Source organism: Typopeltis vanoorti, chromosome 9 (genome assembly GCF_054136105.1).
Source record: "Typopeltis vanoorti isolate ZY-2024b chromosome 9, IOZ_Tvanoo_1.0, whole genome shotgun sequence".
Taxonomy (NCBI): domain Eukaryota; kingdom Metazoa; phylum Arthropoda; class Arachnida; order Uropygi; family Thelyphonidae; genus Typopeltis; species Typopeltis vanoorti.
Window position 1 is genome coordinate 41,166,770 of NC_143557.1, and position 22,352 is coordinate 41,189,121.

General features: G+C 36.1%; 1 protein-coding gene across 1 annotated transcript in view; it reads left to right on the forward strand.

Annotated features, from left to right (window-relative positions):
• Positions 1–22,352, forward strand: part of LOC150103000 (uncharacterized) — a 361,006-nt gene that overhangs the window by 273,309 nt on the left and 65,345 nt on the right. The window lies entirely within an intron of this gene.

Here is a 22,352-nt window from a genome sequence, read left to right on the forward strand (position 1 = left end):
TGCATCTTTGCCAGTTTCCAAGGATGATCTACATTTTACTTTTACTTCCATCAGCCATAAGCTGCAAAATCGCACTTCTATACATATGTTTCTATCATATCTCCTCTCCTCCATCTACTCCACAAACTTTGAAGAACACATTCCCCTCTCAATTTGTCCTTATATGTACAATTTCGTTGGCCAGGTATTATCTTGGTTTCTAGCTACCGGATCTTGTCAACACTATCCCTGTCTCTTCAGAACCAGGTAACAATATCTGTGCACAGTAGCTAGATATGGTCTTCTCACGGCCTTGTAAAGTAAAAGAATAAATTCCTTTTTTTCTTACAAGTTAGTGTTCCTTTCAACATTGCAATCCAATAGCTTAACCATCTTAGCAATATGGCCTCTAAACTTAATTTTCTGTTCACTAGATCCCTCCCACACACACACACATCTCTCCCCTTAGACCTCTACTTCCTTTGACTACTTGGCAGCAATTTCCCATTAATATAATGTTCTGCCTATAATGTTCAATGTCCAAAATGCATAACTTTACCCTTGGCAGCATTGAACTGGCATTCATTTTCCCATCCAGTCTGTTCAAGTCATCTGCAAGGATTCTCTATTAACTGTCTCTCCTTATTCTCTCTCCAACATATAATATTTAGCAGATAATTGGATAGCATCTTCTAGATCAGCATTTTTCAAACTGAGGGTTGCAGCCCATTAGTGGGATGTGAAATTAGTTTAGTGGATCATGACCCAGCTTTTTTAATAAAATAGAATAGAAAATATCCAAGATAGTTTAAAACACTCTGATTTTGCACAAGTTCTAATCTGACTTTAAAACACAAATGAACACCATGCTTACAAAATTGTAAACGCTTCAAAAATAGGTGAGGGAAGTGTGATGCTTGCCTTTGTTAGGGACCTCCTGTGACATCTGTCCTCATAAGTATTCCAAAAAAAAAAAAAAGAATCCATTTAGATGTAAGACTAATGTCAGTTACAAATTATCAGTGCATTTTTGGAAAAAAAGCCAACGTTGAGTGTGACATTTTTTCAAGTTCATGAATTCTAACATTTTATTTAACCTAGTAAAACAGTACTGCTCATCTGCTGCAACCCTCTTGCTAGAGGATGCTACCGGATGACGATGACGAGTAAAACAGTGGGGGGTCACGGTGAAAATCTTTCTTATCGCGGGTCACAGTGAGAAAAGTTTTGAAAAACACTGCTCTAGATCATACTGAATATCATTCACATATAAGTTAAATAACAATGGCTCAAGTATGGATCTGTATATTTCACCACCACTAGTCACCCTCCTTCTCTTTGACTCAGAACCTCCATAGATTACAGAGTAGCTGACTAACTATCAGTCAGCTGCTCTTTTATCCATTTCCCAAGTTTATTTTGTGTACAAAATAAATAACAAACCTCATGTGGAATCCTGTCAGATGCTTTGGCTATATCCAAAAGTATTGTGGTATATCCATTACTCCTATCCCATTCTGCTGTCACTCTGTTATAAAACAGTTCCCAGACATCATCTCCATTACCTTGATGATCACATCAGAGACCCTGATTGATCTATAATGGCTGTATCAATCCTACTCCACCCTTGTATAATGGAATATCTTGCTCTTCTTCTACTCATTAGCAGTCATGCATGTGCTGAAACCCATGTTGAACAATTGTATAATCAGCACTGTTAACTCTCATCACCCATGAGAGTTAACAGTGCTGTTTGCTATATTCAAATCAAGCTGTTGTAATAGCGTTAATACTTCTAACTCTATTTGTCATTTAGTTCCCTCTCAGCATCAGAATTGCTAATGGGTCTTCCCAGAGTGTATTATCTTACTGTATTACATTACTGGAGTGAGCAGTTAACAACTCAGCTATTTTTAGTGCATCTGACACTTTCCTTCCATCCACATTCACTACGATTATTCTTCCATGGGTATTCTTTCCTTTATTTGCTGCATAGCAATAAAATTGGCTCAGATTTACCTATATGGAAAACTTCACTTCATAATCTGATTTTGTTTTCCTTATCATGGCTATCACTCTTCTGACCTGCAATTTATTCTGTTGCTGAGCCTCATCATTATCACACTTCTCACAATATCATATGCACAACATTCTCTTTTTTAAATGCATTATTCATCCACTTCTTCTACGATTTATTCTAACTCTGGGGATGCAGTCAGATGTCCTTCAGATACTATTTGATTACATTCCTGTTGATTTAGTGTTGATTCCTAAACCATGCAGTTCCTCATGCTAAGGAATGCTGCCTTCTCAGCTAATAATACTCACCTACCTTACAGTAAATAGAGAAATTCCACAAGTACAGACAGGCTTTAGGAGAGATAGAGGAACTACAGACCAGATAGCAAACATGAGATGGATTATGGAAAGAACAAGAGAATTTCAGAAGGGAGTATTCATCTGTTTTATTAATTATAAGAAAACTTTTGATTGCATGGATCACCACAGACTGCGGATTGTGATGAGATCAATGGGAATACTTGAGCATCTAATTCTCGTGATAAGACAGCTGTATGACCAGCAAGAAGTTTTGGAGAAACAGACAGTGTTTGAGTGGAAAAAGGGTTGCGGCAGGTTTGTATGCTGTAGCCCTATCTTTCTAATCTTTATAATGAATATGTTATGAGAATGGCTGAATTAGACAAAGACCCAGCTGAAATTAAGATTGGTGACAGAAAAATAAATAATTAAAAATATGCAGATGATACTACCCTCATAGCAGAAACTAAGGAAGATCTGAAGTGGTTGGTAACAAGGCTGGACTTAATTTAAACATCAGAAAATCAAAAGTGATGGCTTGTAGTAATTTAGATGAATTTATAATAGAGGGAGATAAAATAGAGATCATTGAAAGTTATGATTTACTAAGGTCCATAATCAGAAATGATGGTAAATATGAAGACGAAATTAAAAGAAGGATAGTCATGGAGAAAAAAAAAGCTATCATGGGTCTCTTTCCTGTCATCTTGGCATCAAACTGTTTTGCTAACCTTTCCTCACCATTCTATTTAAGTGCCCATATACCACCTTTAGGTTCGCTCTGCTGACACATTCTTGAATGCTAATAATGTCATGTTCCTTTCTAATATCTTCATTTTTAATATCATTGTGTCATTAATAGCATCAGTTCACTCCCCTGATTTTTCTTGGAATCCTTATATTAGTGGTTTCTAGTCTTTGATCAAGTGCTTTATTTCTAACCTAACTCTTAGATCCATAAGTTAAAACTTGTTTGAACACTACCTTGTATACTGCTAGTTTGGTTTCTTTTTGACTAATTTCTCATTTATTCCATATACATTTATTCAGCTGGCTACCCACCATAACAGCTTTGCTTATTCTGTTGTCTATTTCCAGATTTAACCTACATCTTCAATAAAAAAACTGTGTTTTTTTTTTGTGTCTAAATACTGAAATATTTTACTTGTTCTATAGGATCTCCATTCAGAATGCAGCTGTAGTTTTCTATTCTCCTGCCTATTTTAATAGTTTGGTCTTTTTATTGCTGATTTTCATACCAAATTTGCTACAACTGTTATTCGTTTACAGCTGCTTAGAGAACAACTTAGAGAATCCTGGAGACTTGCACTAGGCGTTTGTTTTATGCAGCATCATCTGCATAAAACAAAGAGCTGAGTTTGATATCTCCAATTCTAATATCAGGCCTAATGCCACTTTCTTTCATAATGTGATCCTTATAGATGATGAATAAGAATGGAGATAATGGGCATTCTTGTCTTTCTCTTGATTTTATATCAAACCATCTTCCTGTATTTCCTTCAATTCAAACTGCTGACTGACAACTTACAAGGGGGTGGAGGGGGGGAATGAAAAGTTCTGATAAACACCTAGGACAGAAATGATGTTAAAGAAGCTGATCTAATTACAAAAAAAAACCTATCTTAAAACCCTTTAACTCCTATGATTCATCAAATCGTAATAATTTGTTCTTTTTCTTTTATGATATATGAGGGGATACCCAAAAATTACCAGAATCTGAACTTGTGCATTTTCTAGTTATGGATGATGCCTTCAAGCATTGGGAGTGTGCAGTTTTCTGCACCAGTCTGGCAAGTGGTATCATCCTGTATGAACTGATTTGTTGTTCTGGCTGCTTTTTTGTTAGTGCTTACAAGCAAGTTTGGCAATTTTGTGATGGCTGACCACAAGGAACAGAGAGTGCGCATGAAATTTTGTTTTCATTTGGGTAAAATTGCAGCTGAAACTATTGTTATGCTTCGGCAACCCTTTAAAAATAATGCTTTAGGTAAAATGCATGTCTCTGAGTGTTTTTCCTATTTCAAAAATAGAAACATGTTAGTAGAAGCTCATACATGATCTGGCTGACCGAAATAAAATCATATGAATGCTTTGCACAATTTAAGAGTGCAAGTTCTTAATGACCATGATATTCTTTCCAAAGTTGTGACCAGGATCAGTCTTGGTGCTACGGTTATGATCCAGAAACATGGCCTTGTCTGTCCGACAGTTTCTGATGAAAAACAACATGGTGGTTGTCCCCACCCTCTCTACTTGCCTGACCTCTCTTTCTCTCTCCATGTGACTTTTTTTTTATTCCCACGGATAAAGAAAATCATGAAAGGGCAGCAATTCATTGATATGGACGAAGTAAAAGAAAAATTGCTGGAGGCCATAAATGGTATTCCAGTTAAAAAGTTCCAGCAGTGGAAAAAACGTTGGGACAAGTGCATTGAATCACATGGAGAGTACTTTGAAGGAGACTAGAATATGGTATTATAAACTTTAATAAATGTAAAAAATAAAAAAAAAATTCTGGTTATTTTGGGATATGCTCTCATATAAGAAGATATGTCAGAGGTTTTGGAGAAATTCAAAGACAGGTGTGGGCTGGCATCAAGTTTCTCATGCTGCAAGAAAAGTCTGCAACTGAAATTCACCAAACTTTGTATGACACTTTAGGGGACTGTGCACCAGCATCTTCAATAGTTGCCAGGTGGGTAGCCAAAAGTTGTCGGTTCTACGGTTATGATCCAAATCTTCTGTTATCTTAGGATGTCCAGTTTCAAACTTGAAACTGGACACCCTAAGTTAACAGATGCTTCCCAGATCAGGAAGACCTTCCACATCTATCACACTTGAAAACATCAATGCAGTGCATTCCATGATCCTTCCTTGATGATAGATGAATACCAGCCAAAAACATTGAAAAGACTCTGGGAATATCCAGGGAACGAGTTGGGTCTTTATCCACCAATATCTGGACATGCACATGTTTGAATGCCAACCAAAAGAGAGAAAGTGAGCTGTCATCTCAAGAGATTTTGGTCATTTTGAGAAATTAGGTGCAAATTTTTTGGCTTGTATTTTGACTGTTGATGAAACATGTCTTCATCACTGTGACCCAGAGACCAAACAACAGTCAATGGAATGGAGATACAAAGAACCCATGGCTCAAGAAGTTCAGAACCCAAAAGTGAGAAGGGAAAGTTATTGCTGTTTTTTTTTTTTTTTTTTTTTTGGATATGGATGGTGTAATCCTTATCGAGTACCTCCCTAGCTGAATCATTCAGTGTCTTCTTTAGAGTTTTCCACTGAGACTCCAAGTGTTGGTTCTTGTTTTTAGTTTGTTTCATTTTTTCTTCAATAATATTTGTATAGTTGAGTCTACAGTTTACCTGTAAAAGCTGCTCAACTTTAATTCTTTTTAAAACTTCCTTAAATGCCATTCCATACACTCTTGTATCCTGAACTAGCATGATGATATTACTGTCAAGAATGACATAGTCAAAGAGGCTGTTCCTATTTCTTGTGTCTTCTATCCATTACTAACACCATATTGAAACATGGTATTAGTAATGAGTAATCAGTGTGCTGAGCAGAAGTCTAGTAAATACTTACCATTATTATTAGCTTTGCTCTTTTCGCCAAATTTTGGTGCAAAGAGCAAAGTTCTTTGGGACCATAGTCACAAATAAGTTTCATTGTCCATTTCTGTATTTTGAAGTTTACTCACATAACTCTACTTGAAACTGCCTTCCAATCAAGAAGTTTTTCTTCATGTTTAACATGAGGCTTCACAATCAACTTAGCTATAGCCAGATTCTCAGATGCTGGTAATATATCCGATGTTAGTGAACTGCTAGTCCCATCATCTGCTGTTTAAGGTGTTTGTCAATCTCTAAATTCTGTTTCCTTTGTCTTGCATGATTTCTTTTTCCTCCAGTCTATATTCACATAGTTGAAATTACCCAATTTATAGTCCTCCTTGTATCCATAAAGATTTTCTGTCCATGCAGTTTGCATTCTTCTTTGGGCAACTGCCTTGAGCTGTTTCAGCATTCAGCTTGTCTTGTTAACATCTATCCCACGCCTGTTTGTCATGTTAACTTCTGTCTCATACCTAACAACCTGAACTCCTTTCCTTTATTATTAATGCTGTTACCATCAGGATTGAAATTTTCTGCTCTGGATGGATTTAATTCCTCTGCAGTCATTAGCAGTACTTCCCTGCCTTCCCTATTTTTGTCTATCCTCTCATGAATATATTGAGCCCCTTTAATTCTGTTTAATCATGCTGATATTCTCCTCTGTCAACCATGTTTTGCTAATGCTAATCATTTTTTTGTTCTCTTCATCTACCAGTGCTAAGAACTTCCCATCTTTATTGCCTTTGGCATTAATGTACTCATGATAGCCAACCACCAGGCTGATCAGTATTCTGAACTTTTATCTATGCCTCAAACTTTCCAACATCATGATGCACTCTTTATATTGCTCATGAGATTATTAATCATATTCTCTTTCAATGTCTTCCGCAAGCCTTTTTTCTCCCCTAACTCTTTAATGATGCGAAATACTCATCCATTTAATTCCTACTTTATTTATCCTATTGACTCTAAGTATGTACTCTGTTTTTCCTTCCTTGAAACATCCCTTGACCTACTAACATCCTTCCTCTCTAGTTTGCTATCCCATGGCATCTTTTCAAGCAGTTTCCTGAGTTTGTCATAATTACCAGCTCTGTAATTCCACTTGTAACTCTTCTTTGGCAATAATCCACACATTTGGCCATCTCTCCCATCAAAACTATGTGATCAGTTATACCAGTTGGCAGCAATGGATCAACCTTCATTATAGACAAATCTTATGCAGTCACAAAATCCAGCACTCTCAATCCCCTAGTACCTTCTGTCACATGCTGCTTTAAGTAATTATTCCATAGTATCTGCATAAATTCCATTTCCTTTTGCCTATATGACTTTTCCTTTCTTACAATCTATTGGCCAATAATCGAAGTCTCTCATCATAATTATCCACCCTCCACTCATTGAGTGTATTTGCTGATGCCTGCCATTTGCATCATCCCTCACATTCCCTGGCCTACAGCAGCAACTAAGTAATTTTCCTCTGATAGCCTCTATCTCACACCAGATAGCCTCAAATGTACTGCTTTCCATTTCACTGATCCCCTGAACTTTGGCTCTTTTTTTTTTTGTATTTGGTTGCAGTTCATCTGCTATCATCAGTAATACTCTGTCACCATCTTGCTCTATCTGTCCTGAAAACACTATAGCCTTCACATTCTGTACAAGTAACTATATTATCTTCTGTTAACCACGTCTTGTTAATACCAATAACTTCCAAAAGAGCTAATCAAGCAAAAAAACGCCTCCCTCTTGTTCTGAATGCTACTTGCATTAGCATACATAAAGACTAGTTGCTTTTTGAACCCACAACCACCCCTACACCTTGTACTGGCCATCCCATTCTGATATCATATCATACTTGTGTGATATATTTACAACTCCGCACTTAACACTTCTGCACTTCACAGCTTCTGATAACATCCTCAGATTTCATACTCATTTATGCTACCCCACAAATCATTCATTCCAACTAGTTCATCTGCATTTCATCTCTCCACAGTCTCAGTTACTCTATCACTTGTACCCCCTTAGCAAACACATTTTCAGCACCTATTCAGCTTTTATATTTTTTATGATCAAATCCCCTAAACAACATTATTTTCTCTCTCTCTCTCTCTCTCTCTCTCTCTCTCATCTACTATTCTACATTTCAAATTATTACTACAGTTAGTCACCTTTAAGTTCTCATTTACTGGTGCCGTTCTTCTTCCAGCAGTCACTCCCCCCCCCTCCTAATTGGTTTTACTCATTCTGTACCCACATTAATTCACTCCTTAGACTCCTTATTTTCCATAATATGAATCCTAGGTCTTGTGTATAATCTAGGGCAGTATCCGTTATATGGCCGGCCTGGTTGGCTGAGCAGTTAGCGTATCCGCTCTCCAGCCAAAGGCCGTGGGTTCAAATCCCGCCATGGGTATGGATGTTTGTGATTGTCTGTGAAAATGGTGGTGGTGGTCAGCGGTAGATGGTGCTGGTATAGATGATGAAGGTAGTTGTGGTTGGTGGAGAGAGAGAGTTGTAGAGCAGGTGCCCTTCCCCAGTGAGTCTTTGGACTCCCTAGAGGTGTTATGTAATAATAATAATGTTTCGATGTCTGTCATACTTCAAGCACTTTGACTGGGGTGTGGATAACTCAGGTAGAAGAGAACTAATACTTGACTTTTTCTGCATGCCTCTGATTCCGTGAGATGAGGTTCAGTGTCAACCACTCCAACAGTGTTAAGAATAGGCAACTAATTTGTAACTGAAATTAACATAACACATTGGTGCTGACTATCGGATGATACAAATAAACTGTCTGTTATTGTTTTCTGTACATTTAACTGAGGTTCTTTTTCAATATGTCAACTGTACCTCCTCACTGACAGTCTTATGCACTTCCATTGTGTCTATTTCCTCAGGAAATAGTTAGACTTCATCTCTCCTTGAAGGTCTTCCGCCTCCTATTTAACTTTGGCAATTCTGTACTGTGTTATAACACATTAACAGGTAAGTCCCGAATACTGCAGTGATCACATGCCTCATGCAGAGATTAATACCCAAAGCATCCCGATTTTGACCTACAATCTCTGTAAACCTCTTATATTAAGATTTTTGGTAGCTAATGAGCATAGACAACTGGTCCTGCAAAGTGTTCATGAATTCCACAATCGCTTTCAGATCTATGTATTTTATGTTCTTGAGGATCACAGTGTTTATAGCAATTTTAAGTAAATGAGATGTAAAAGAATGGACTGCACCCAGATAGCACTATTCTGTGAGCCCTTAGGCTCCTATCTTCACATCTAGAAGAGCTTCACTAGACTATAATTGACAAGAAACTGTTAACATATTGAGATGGTGAACGTTTTGTTTCAAATAGATCTGCTGAGTTTCCATATTTTATGGAGTAACTAGCTGAGCTCTTCCACTTTGTCGAGGTGAACTTATACTGTCAAGCGTTTCACTTCAGGGTATTTACACTTCTTTGTAAACAGCATTAGAAGTTTCATCGTCATCAACAAAAATAATTAAATTCTCAGGACTGGTAATTTGAGAGCATGCTACATATAACTGCCCATGTCCAAAACATTCACCTCATAAATCTAAACCTGCATATCTAAGGGTCTGTCCTTGGGCTTTATTAATCGTCATTGCAAAGCAAACTCTTATTGGAAATTGTAACTGTTTGAATGCAAATGGATAGTCTGAAGGAATAAGGGTTATCCGAGGAATGAAGACAATTTCTCCAATACCAGGACTGTAAATATCACAGCTTCTATCATATTCAGTTTTAATAATTTTACTTGAAGCTTGGTTCCATTGCAAAGATTTGGGGAGGGGGGGGGAGTGCAGGTTTCAGATCAATATAATAGGAATACCTATTTTCAATTTAATTTCATCATCAGGCAGATTAAGCAAATTTAAAAATTCCATGAGAAAATTAACTGCATCATCTACATCCACAGGAGTATCTACTGATTTGTAAACACTAATAGATAAAATTAACCCTATTAAGAACCAACTCGTCTGTGCAGTTAGCCTAGTGGCTATGTGCTTCACAACCATATGCCTGGGAAAAGAGTGTCCTGGGTTCAATTCCCATCGCCAAGATGAGGAGCTTAAGGATCTTTCTCAGACATAGCCAAGTTTGCCGGTCTTGGGCGTGGACAGCAGGATTTTTCTCCCCAGTTTATCTGGGGCTTTTCCTCTCACAAGCAGACAAACCAGCCCTGTGAACACACACAGCTACAGCCATAAATATACCGGAAGGCATAGGGCTAGTCTCCTTATCCTCGGGATGGGTACAACTTAGAAGAGCTTAAGATAGCTCTGTAACAGACCATTAGGCTTAACACATAGAAGGGAGAAGAGAAGGAGAAGAACCAACTCATTCATTATAATGAATGAGTTGGTTCAATAATTATTGACATGCCGTCATTTTGAGGTGCAAGGATAACTCTCTCTGAACCAAGAAGGTGACCTTTCTCTTATGTTCTCAATAGGTGGTAGACATGGCACAACAGTTCATCTGCAGTTCAGACAATTTTCCCAATATTTAGGAGTGTTAATATAATTTTGTTGTCTCTTTGCTGTACTTTGCCACTGCCAATTTTTAATAGATTTTGAGGAGAAGGAATGTGCATTAGAGTCAACATGTTGGTAAACACACATATTGGTTTTGAGAGGGAAACTTCTCTATATCTTGCCATAGTGACGATTTCTTAAGGCAGGCATTCACTTCGTCTGCCCTGGTTTCATGGGATACAACAGTTATTCCACCCATTCTTCAATTGTCTGATCTGATATCCGTCAGTGCTCTGTCATCGACCACTTCAACATATGTTTTATGGGACATTGTTGAAAGGACGAGAGGACATCCTTAGAAGCTGAGAATGAAGGCCGCTAAGAAGGGGGTGAGGACTAGATTTTTCTCTCAGAGGGTGGTGTGTGATTGGAATGGATTACCATTAAATGTTGTGAGTGGAAGCAGTGTGAATGAGTTCAAGAATAATTATGATAGCTATTGTGTTTAGTATGTGGCCTCTCTCGATGAGTCTCTGACTCCCTGGAGGTCTCTCTTAATAATAATAATAATTGTACATTCATCCCAAACAAAACAAAGAAACCTTTTGTAATAATTTTGACAAATGACTTTGTTTTGATATATATTGCACATAGGCGTATCATTCGTCACATTTGTAAGTGGTACTTTGAAAGTAGAATGAGCAGTTCAACCACCTTGCAATATAGATGCCACAGCCAGAGCGATTTTACCTTGGCTTCTCAACTTAGGTAATAATAAATTTAGTAAAAATGTTTTCCCAGTACCACCTGGAGCATCCAAGAAAAACAGTTTCCCTGATTGATTTTCAGCTTGTTAAAACATTGTGAAAAACTTCAGCTTGATCTGAAGTTGGTGATTGTTCATGCTGACTTAATAAATCTCAAAGTTCATTGAAGTTGTATTAGGTTTCCCAGATTACATCTGTATCTAGAGGCAAAGGATTGTTTGGTATCAGAAGACTGAAATCTTTAACACTTATTGACTTAACAATTGATTCAAGTCTGAGTAATGGCTCATTTTATATTACTTCATTAAACTGAGCCTGAGAATGAGTAGAACATTCTTGGTGTAAGATATCTTCTAAAAAATTATTTTTGTAAATTGACCATAGCGATAGAGGGTCAGTCATGTTGCAGTGAACAAAAAAGGCACCAAGATGACAGTGAGTTTGAAATTATTGCATTGCTAAGATAATTGGACCTGTGAGCATCAACTTCTATCAAATTCAAAGCCTTACATGCATCCCCGGTATGTCAGATATACTACACGATTTACTGCTCTTAGGTCACTGAATGATATTGGTAATTTCATATGCATCAAGAGCATTCGTAAATAAAAGCATTCGACATTATTGGGATTTACATTATAAACATGACCTAGAGCAGTGGTTCCCAACCTTTTTTCACTTGTTTATCCCTTTTAAACCCATTTCTTTAAATTGTACCCTTGTTTTTAAAATAGCTGTCTGACACTTTTGTTCAGTGCCTATCTTAAACTCAATCAATAACCAAACTAATAATGCGTCAATAACGTCTAAAGTCAATAACTTGTACCCCCAGGGTATGCATACCACCAGTTGGGAACCAATGACCTAGAACAGTATTTCTCAAACTTCAGATATCCATATACCCCTTCTTAAATTTTCATTATTACCAAATACCCCTAATTAATTAATTAAAAACAAATAAATTAATTTAAAATATTAATTAAAAATTAAATATCTATTTTATTTGAATTTATAGGTTCATGTAAACAAAAAAATATGATTTATTTTTAATAGAACAAAATTTGGAATAGGTTCCTCTTCATTTCCGTCCATGAAAATCCACATTTCAAGTAATTCATATCATACTTACGAAGAGTTTTCATCCTCTTCCTAGTTGGTTCTCTAGAGATGTCAGGCGACACACTCTTATCAATTTCATTTGATCCAGATGCAATATCAATGTTTTCTTGTTGCTTACAGCTACTTGTATTTGCTATATTGCTCTCTTTTGTGGGTTTTATAAATCCAATCTTTAACCAATGATCCATATGTAAGAATTGGAAAGCTAAAAAAAAATAAATACCGTATTTACTCAAATATAACTCTAACTTTTTTCCCGAAATTAAAGCTAAAAAATCGTGTTGCGAGATATGTGTGGGGATTTTCGAAAACTAAAGTTTTCAGAAAAAAAATGAAAATGGTGCGACTTACCAAGAAGCTTCTACTTGCTATCACTACTTTTGGCATCGAGAACAGTTTCTTTGTGTGCATCATCAAAGTCATCTACCCAAATAGCATCATCTTCTTTCCCATTATTTCAAGCAAAAATTACCAGTAATTTACAAGACTTGAGGTACATAGAGCAGCGAAGAACTGCATATGATTGGTGCGGTATTAACAAAAGATCGCGTGAACCAAAGACAAATTAGCATTTCAACAGTTGAGTTGAAATGCTAATTCCCTTCAACCGAATTCCATAATATCTGCAACACGTTCATTATATTAATAAATTAAAGACTTAATTCTGTATGTTAGTCAAGTAAATATACTATTTACTTGACTAACCATACAGAATTAAGTCTTTAATTTATTAATACTAGTGGTCAAGAAAAAGGTCATAACATTCACTATATGTTTCTTAGTTTTAACACATTAATGACAGGGTGGTGTCAAGCAAAACCATTTCCACCGACAATGTGATTTTGCTTGGTCTGTAAAGCAGTTTCTGTTGGAGGGGGGAATGTGATTCATTAGTTAGTGCCATTTTTATGCTGGTTGTCTCTAATTGCACTGTTTGTTGAAAAATGTAATGACTCCTTTAATTATGCATAGCCGAAAATTCCCACGTACCCCCTAAAGACCTTTCGCATACCCCTGGGGGGGTACGCATACCACACTTTGAGAAACACTGACCTAGAACATCGATCTTCATTGAAATTTGTTTTGATGCCAGGTGAAAATTATCTTCAATGCATAGCTTAAAAAAGATTGTTGATGTTGTGTTCCTTGGTGATTCCATTATGCTGGGTGTGTTACTTTATATGAAGTATACTCTTTGACCATTTTCAAGTTGAACTATGGTTGCATGGTGCTCATGAATATATATCAAAGGAGAAAATTCACTAAACAGCTTCAGAGGTACTGATGTATTGTCCAGTTTGGTATAGATCTACTTCACTATGTTCATTTCGCGAACAAAACGTAGCTTGGTCTTGAGCCCTTGTTGATATACTTACATACATATTTGATGAATTTCAAGGAACTGCAAATTTCGACATTAAGTGTACATTAAAGGTTTGTGACAAAACTGGATTATAAGGTACTATATGCCTATTATCAATTTCAAACATTCCTTGGTTATTATGTATGGTAGCAATTCAGCCACTATCTGATGAACACATTGAAAATATCATGGATATCTCTTCATGCACAAAGAGTTTGGATTAACAGGTCCACATGGAACTTTCACCATATATTTTGTTATGATATCGAACAGTACTTTGTCACATTGAGGAGAAGATATCTTGGTGCTTATAATGGAATTGATTTCATGACACTGTTCCTTGTGCTCTTAGAGAATGCAGATACAAATGTAAGAAAGCTAAACACTTTGTAAAACTGGCTAAAAAATGTCATGGGAGGACTTTGACAAGAACATAGAAAATAAATATCAAGAAGATGGCAAGATATTCTGTGAGGTTGTTTAAGAAGCTCAGAAATGGAAGAAAGAGTGCTCTAAAAGGAATTAGAGATGAGAAAGGTGACATGAAAACTGGAGAAAAATATATCCTTGAAGTATGGAGTAATTATTTTGAAAAATTGCTAAATGAAACAAGCAGTGATAGCACAGTGGTAAAAAACACTCAACAGGGGATGCAGGCGGGAATACTTATCCATACTTGAAGTAGAAAAAGCCATCAAAAGCCTGAAATGTGGAAAGGCAGCAGGAGCAGATGGTATTCGACCAGAAATTCTCAAGTATGGAGGTATAAAAGTCTTACAGTGACTGTACTGCATGGTTCAGAAGGCCTAGACAGAGGGACGAATTCCAGATGATCGGAGTAGAACTCTCATAGTACTCATATATAAAAAGGGAAATAAAACTGAATGCGAGAATTACAGAGATATTTCATTACTGAGTGTTCCTGTAAGATATATGCAAGTATACTTGAGAAACAGTCGAGAAGGATTGTCAGGATCATATTTTCACTTTATGACAGATAATTGAGAAATCATGGGAATATAACAAAGATCTGTATTGTAGATCTGGAAAAGGCATATGACAAGGTGTCAAGAGAGAAGCTATTCAAAATGCTATAGTTATATGGTGTTAATGGGGCATTATATCAAGCAATACTTAGTCTTTATTTGAGTTGTAAGTCAGCAGTTCGAATTGAAGTAAGTACAGGAAGGTGGTTTAGTGTTAAATCTGGTGTCAGACAAGGATGTACATTATCCCCTCTCTTATTCATTATCTATATGGATCACATTATGAAGGAAAGTGGTATTAAACCTGATATCAAAATTGCAGATGTTAATATCTGATCTTTGCTTTATGCGGATGATGTTATACTTCTAAATAAATCCGCTACAAGTTTGCAAGATTCCTTGACTAAATTGAATAATGGGTGTAATAGATATGGTATGAAGGTCAGCATTAAAAAGACAAAGACAATGAAAATAGGTAGAATTGTTGAAAATGTCAACTGTGTTGTGAACAGGGAACCTGTGGAACAAGTAAAACATTGTAAAACAAGTAAAACACTACTTAGGCACGATTTTTAATGAAGATGGTAAATTAAATATGGAAATAGACAACAGAATCAACAAAGCTGGTATGGTAGGAAGTCAATTGAATAAATTCATATGGAATAAGGGAGAAATTAGTTGGAACACTAAATTATCTGTATACAAGACTGTGTTCAAACCAGTTTTAACTTATGGTTCTGAGAGCTGGGTCAAAAGTAAAACACTTGACCAAAGACTAGAGACCGCAGATATGAGAGAGTCCTGAGAAAGATTAGAGGCGTGACAGATGGCATCAATGTCAATATCATATTAAAAACGAGGATATTAGGAAAGAACTTGACCTTGTCAGCATCCAGGAATGCGTTAGCAGAGCTAATCTTAGGTAGTAAGGTCACTTAAGCAGTATGGGAGAGGAAAGATTAGCAAAACAGTTCTCTTCAAGGTTGGCAGGAAAAAGATCCAGAGGAAGACCAAGATATAAGTGGATTGATAAAGTAAAAAGTGCCTTAGAAGACAGAAATATGACCTGATAATATTGGCGTCTTGACAGGTAACAGACCGATTTGGAAAATTGTAGATAGGAAGTTAGTAATTATGTAAATTTTTCATGTAGTACTATCATATCCTATACACCCCGTTGAGAGTATTGGATGATGTTGATGATGATTTTATCTTCCTGCCATTTCAATATGTGAGCATGTGGCAATCCCCATTTTTGCTATTCTGCTGAATACATGTAGCACCTCCATCTTCCAAAAATCTTGTGCTTTGTGATGAGGTTCATCAATTTCTTCAGCTTGCTGTGAAAAACACTTGCAATGATGTCGTGCCTGTCATAAGTCTTATTACTGGGTAGCAAATTTTTCAATCTCTGGCCAGTTGCAAGTAAAGGTAATGAAATGGTCAGCACCACCATACTCTCTAACATAGACCATTGCAACCTGTGTCTTTTTGTGGAAATAACAGAGGCTTCCCATGAAAGAAGAAGGCAGCAAGATTTGAATTTGGCCAATGTTTGAAGCATTTTCATCAGAAATGCTGTTTCAAACATGTGTATGCAAGATGCTTGGACTCAATTTTAGCATACATCACCCCAGTGTTGATTGATGAGTTGACCATATCTATGTAGTGGATTTAAATTTTCCATCGATATCATCATGCCTTATGTGTAAAATTCATTGCTGAAATGGTTTTTCTACTTGTAGGTTCTCCACTGCCTGGATTCATTTGTGGTAAATGAATGCAATATCCATCCTCTCTTCTGATAATTTCAGTCTGTTGTTGCGACCATGTAAGATTATGTCTGTGTGGTTAAATTCTAGCTGACTTAAAAGTTTGTATACAATGGTGGTCTGAAAAGTTCTCGGCCTTGGCCATAGATTGCAGCACTATCGGCAAGATTTTTTTTCTAAGTTGGTACATCTGTCATAAGCATCCATGTGAAATTGCAAATCATTCTATCAAGTAGTTGGAAGTTTATTTTTCGGTTAGACTATAATAAATTTAGTTTAATCCTTTATCCAAGTGTAAGCAAACAAAGTTTCCGCCTGAAAATATCTTCAGGACTGAGATAAGGTAGTGCAATACCAGGCAACTTCTATAGATAAATATGATCTCGCCTATTGCTTCTGCCTTAGTATCTCCATGTTTGGGTCTGCCTCCCACTGACGAGACCTCAATAAAGGTTGAAACCGGTCTGGGTAGTGGCCCTTCCCTTAATGCATAGCAGTATACATGTCCGCAAGGAGATGTACTTTGCATTATGGGAGATACTGAGACAAGGAGTGATGAGAGTTTGGTCTGCCTTTGCTCAGAGTTGCCTGGTGTTGCACTACCTTATCTCAGTCCTGAAGATATTTTCAGGTGCAAACTTTGTTTGCTTACACTTGGTTAAAGGATTAAACTAAATTTATTATATTCTATCAAGTAGTTTGTTTTGTACAGCTGTCTGAAGCAAAATTGTTGTCTGTTTCCCTTGAAATGGATAAAATTGAGTGTCGTGCAGTTATAAAATTCTTTGTAAAAGAAGATTTAACCCAAAGAGAAATTCATTCGAAGTTCATAAAAGTTTATGGACACTCTTCTCCTTTGTTTTTGACAATTAAGAAATGGGCTGCCGAGTTTAAACATGACCATACCAGTCTTGAAGATGATCCATCTGAAGGACGTACAAAAAGTGTAACAATACCAGAAATCATTGATTGAGTGCACAATATGGTACTGGCGAGTCAAAGTGCATGAAATTGCTGAGATTATAGGCATTTCAAAAGAACGTGTAGGATATATTTTGCATGAAGAATTGCAAATGAAAATGTTTTGCGCAAGATGGGTGCCATGCTTGCTCACAGCAGATCAAAAACGCACTCATATTAAAATCTCTGAGCAGTGCTTGGAACAGTTTAACAAGAATAAAACCAATTTTGTGCGTCGATTTATCACTATGGATGAGACTTGGATTCACCATTACACACCAGAATCCAAACAGCAGTCAAAATTGTGGACAGAAGTCGTTTATTCAGCGCTAAAGAATAGGCACTGCTAAAGACATTTTGTTTATTAATTATCTTGAAAAGGCTAAAACAATAATCGGCAAATATTATTCCGATCTTTTAACCAGACTAGACGAAAAAATTTGTGAGAAAAGGCCTGGTTTGCAGAAGAAAAAAATCATCTTTCATTAGGACAATGCACCTGCCCACAAAGGTGTTTTGGCAATGGGAAAATTAAGGGAAATTTAAGGAATCTAAAATTAATCTGCACTGTGAATTGTTAGAACATCTACCCTATTCCCCAGATCTGGCTCCCTCAAACTTGTATCTCTTCCCAAAACTAAAACTCTTCCTTGCTGATCAGCGAGGAAGAGCTTTAGTTTGGATTCTGGTGTGCAGCTGTAGAGGGGTATTTTGTAGATCTTACTCTGAACCACTATAGGGACAGGATAATGAGGCTGGAGCATCCCTGGAATAAATGTATTAGTCTTAAAGGAGATAAGGAGATTATGTTGAAATATGAAAATAATTTTGAAATTATAAATTTGTTTTTTCATTGTTAGGCCGAGAACTTTTCAGACCACCCTCATGTAAATGTTATGCTCATGTAGCATTCCTTGTAAATCATTTTCTGAGTTCAACTCTGTGATTGGCTATAACGGAAACTGCTTGTTCCTGTAGGTTTGAAGCAAAATAAATTTGCAAAAATTTATGATCATTTAGTTTAACTGGCAACAAACGTCCAGCCTAATGGTAACTTGACCTTGCACCTTGAAAGTAGGTGGAACCCCCCCCCCCTTCAACTATTTGCTTCACACCAAATGATGTCATTTGAAATGCAGAATTGTAAGCTCGAATAGTTTCAATAAATTGATGAGACTGTGGATACTGCATTGTAATAAGTGATAATAATCATTCAAGAGGAGCTGTAATTTCATTTAGTTTCACTTTTCCATTCAAACAACACCTTCTGGGAGATTCATGTTTGTATTTGAGTGCTGTACAGTGCTGACACACTACAGTCATAGTACCTATCACACATTTAAATCAGTGGAATATCTTATATTACAATTGTAAGACAAAGCTTACCATTCCTTATTATTCCAAGAAACCTCAATAATTTCACTCTGTCTATTTAGCGTCATACACCTTGCCACAGGAGTCGAGGGACTTATAGAACTTGCTCTTTGTTGTGACATATTGGAAAAAAAATAAAATACCTACTAATAATTTTAAAAACTACTAATGAACACTGATATTAATATAATGATAGTAATGATAATGGTAATAACAAAAGATCTTCACACTAGTGGCCAGATATTGTTAAACTGCAGTACAGTAAGGCAAGCCATTCACTGTGCGTATACCATGAACAGGATGCTTCTGACTTACAGCAGCTCTCGTGTTAGGCCATGGTTTGTCACCTGAGCATGGCGAGCCTCTCCCCTCCATAGAGCACCTACCAATGTGCCTCAGCCACTTCATTTGCTTCAGTAGCATGTCACACTTTGACATGCTACTGAAGAGAGAGAAAGAGAAGTTTATTTTAGAATCGGTGATATGATTTTTTGCATATCGTAAATCATCTGTAGAAGATAGACATATTCTGTCATGGAGTTTTTTATATTCTGTCATGGAGCGTGACAAAAATGTAGATCTCATTAAGATCTACATTTTTGTCACACATAATATATGCCTATTTTCTACAGTTCAGCCAGTACATTTAGTTGAACATATGTGGATGGGCCTTGGAGAGAGGTAAAAAAAAAAAATTAATCACTGCTCCATAATCTGGTGGTGTATATCGATGAAAAGGCACATAAGCCATCTTTGGAACATTTATCTATTGGCGAAGACATCATCAAAATTGGTCATTTCATTCCCGAGTTATAAGCAAGCATCGAAAATGGACATATATATATATAGATTATACCAGGGGTGGACAAGTTCTTCAGTAATAAGAGCCACATATAACACTTTTCATATATTTTTGAATGTTCAAGAGCTGCAGATAAGACACAGAGCCTTTTCACCCTTAACAGTAAAAGCAAAATCATCCTCCCATTGTTGGTTAAAACACACTCTTTTCTCGTTCATATCCGTTTTATATTTTTCTGTTGCTCATTCATTTTAAACAAGGGTTTTATAACTTTCACAAAAATCACTCTTAAGTATTTATTAATCAGAAAAGTACTTATCTACACTACACTACACTGGTTATGTTCTGCTACCACCACGAGTGCATAACTTGTGTACTGAAGAGTACATGAAGAGTGATGACGCAGAGTCCAAGCAATGGAGGCGGTCAGTAATGTAGTGATCATAGTAGTCACTTTTGGAACTAATTTTCACGGGAGCGACACATGCCATCAAATGTCGAAACTTTTTATCAACCAATTATGATAATAAAATCCACATTAACCCTTTTGACCGGTACCATTTAAAAGCCAAAAATTTAAAGTTTCAAAATATCTGTATTTTACTTATCTTTAAAGCATTTACAAAATAAAATATTCTAATATTGGTACATACTATACTACTATAGATTATTAAAATAAAAGTTTAAGGAAAATGGCAACGAAAACAATATTGTCTCTGGAGCCACACGGAGTAGTTTTGGGAGTGCATGCGGCTCGCGAGCTGCAGTTTGCCCACCATTGGATTATACAATTGTTCACTAGCTTTAAGCCAGCAAAGTTCAGTTTTAAAATATAATATTATTCTCTCAATGACAGATTAACTCTGGCATATTTTCACTGGCAATTAGTTTAATTGTCATGCACGTGAAATAATTCTAGTAGATAGGCTTATATATTGGTTACTCATAACTATTAATTTTCAGGAAGTAACAACTTATATTAAAATATTAATTATAAAATTGAATTAATACTTTCCTATATTTTGGCAACATTACATTGCCATCATCAGATATCACGAAAAACAATATGTGCACACAGGCACATATTATTGTTATTATTTATTGTATGTGTATGTGGATACACACAGTAATGGGTTTGTGTTAAATACACCTTTTTCTATGATTTATTGATTTCAGTGCTTAACACTTGTTTCTTTAGAGATAAAGATTGTCTTTACACAGTCCATTGGCCAGATACCAGTTGCCCAGCTTCCTTTAAAAGTTTAATAATAATTATATCAATAAAAGTGAACCTTTTAGAACTACAAAGTAACAGAATTTTCACCTCCCACTGTTTTGTAGTAATGTTATTTATTGACTGAAATTTTCCTCAAAACCTCCCCTTGTATGACAGATTATTAAGTGGATTGAGAAACATATAATAACAAAAGTAATACATACATTGTGTCTTGAGAGAGAGAGAGAGAGAGAGAGAAAGAAGTTTATTTTAGAATTGATGATGTGTGCTTTTTTCAGTTATGATAATAAAAAAAAAAGATCTATACATCCTTTTTAGTCATCATGTTTTGATTTTGAAGTGATGCATTTAAAATTTTAATATATGATTACCTAACTGTACATCCCTTTTGGATACATATCAGGCATTACATGATGATGATTACTGTAATTATATGTAAATTCAATACAACACTATTGTGTAATTCTTGATTGATACAATAAACCCAAATATAAAGAGGTATTAATATGAAGATTTCTAAATAACAAACCATCATTTTTTTTTTTTTAATTCATTGAACACACGACATACGTTGAACGCAGGAATGAGATATCATGACCATGGGTCATTGTTGCAGGATATAAAACATATTCACATGGCATATTCCGGTAATTAGACCACAATTTTTTAATAAGCTATATATAACACAATGAATTAATAAAAGACCCAGCAAGTTTCGTAAGTCGTTTGACTTACTTATTCAGGGGTAAAAGGTAACTGAAAGTTAAAACAACAAAAAAGAGTTGTTTTAACTTTCTGACTATTCATAAATGAAAAATCAGAATGCAGATTCAAAGCAGTGCTGGGTTTAAAAATTCTGGATGATGCCACGTTCTGTTGTTCACGTTCATAATGTCCGAGGTCCTACTGAGGTATATTTTTTATTAAAGCTGACCAAACTTGGTGCAGAATTAATCCTTGATTTTTATTGCATTGTGTTGGTATTTTAAGCATGTTTGCAGCTTCTTTAACTTTCCTTATGTAGCAGTTTTTTCTATCTACTACATGTTTGTATTCTGCCATAGTACATTGTGGCAGGTGGAAGTGGTATGGAAAGCTAGACCTGATTTTTGTTCTCTTCTGTTTTGCACATCCTTTTGGTGTTCTTTCATGCGAATTTCCCCAGATTTTCCTGTCTGTCCTATGTAGCAGAAGCCCCAAGAACAATAAATTTTGAAAACACCTGGTTTTTTTACAAGATGAGGAGGTAGTTTTGGGGGATGTAGAAATCTCGAAATTTTTTCCAGCGGCAGAAAGGATACTTTGATGTTATATTTGTTAAGTAATTTAGCCATCTTGTCTGTAATATTTTTGATATATGGAAGTGTGATAGCGTTTTTGAAATCTTGTTTCTGAGAGGTGCTTGTAGGAGGTGTGTGGAGGATTTTTTTGATAGTCTTGGTTTCATAACCATTCTTTTGAAAGATTCGTGGTAGATATTTTAATTTTTAGAGGGGCCTGTGGCATAGCATAATT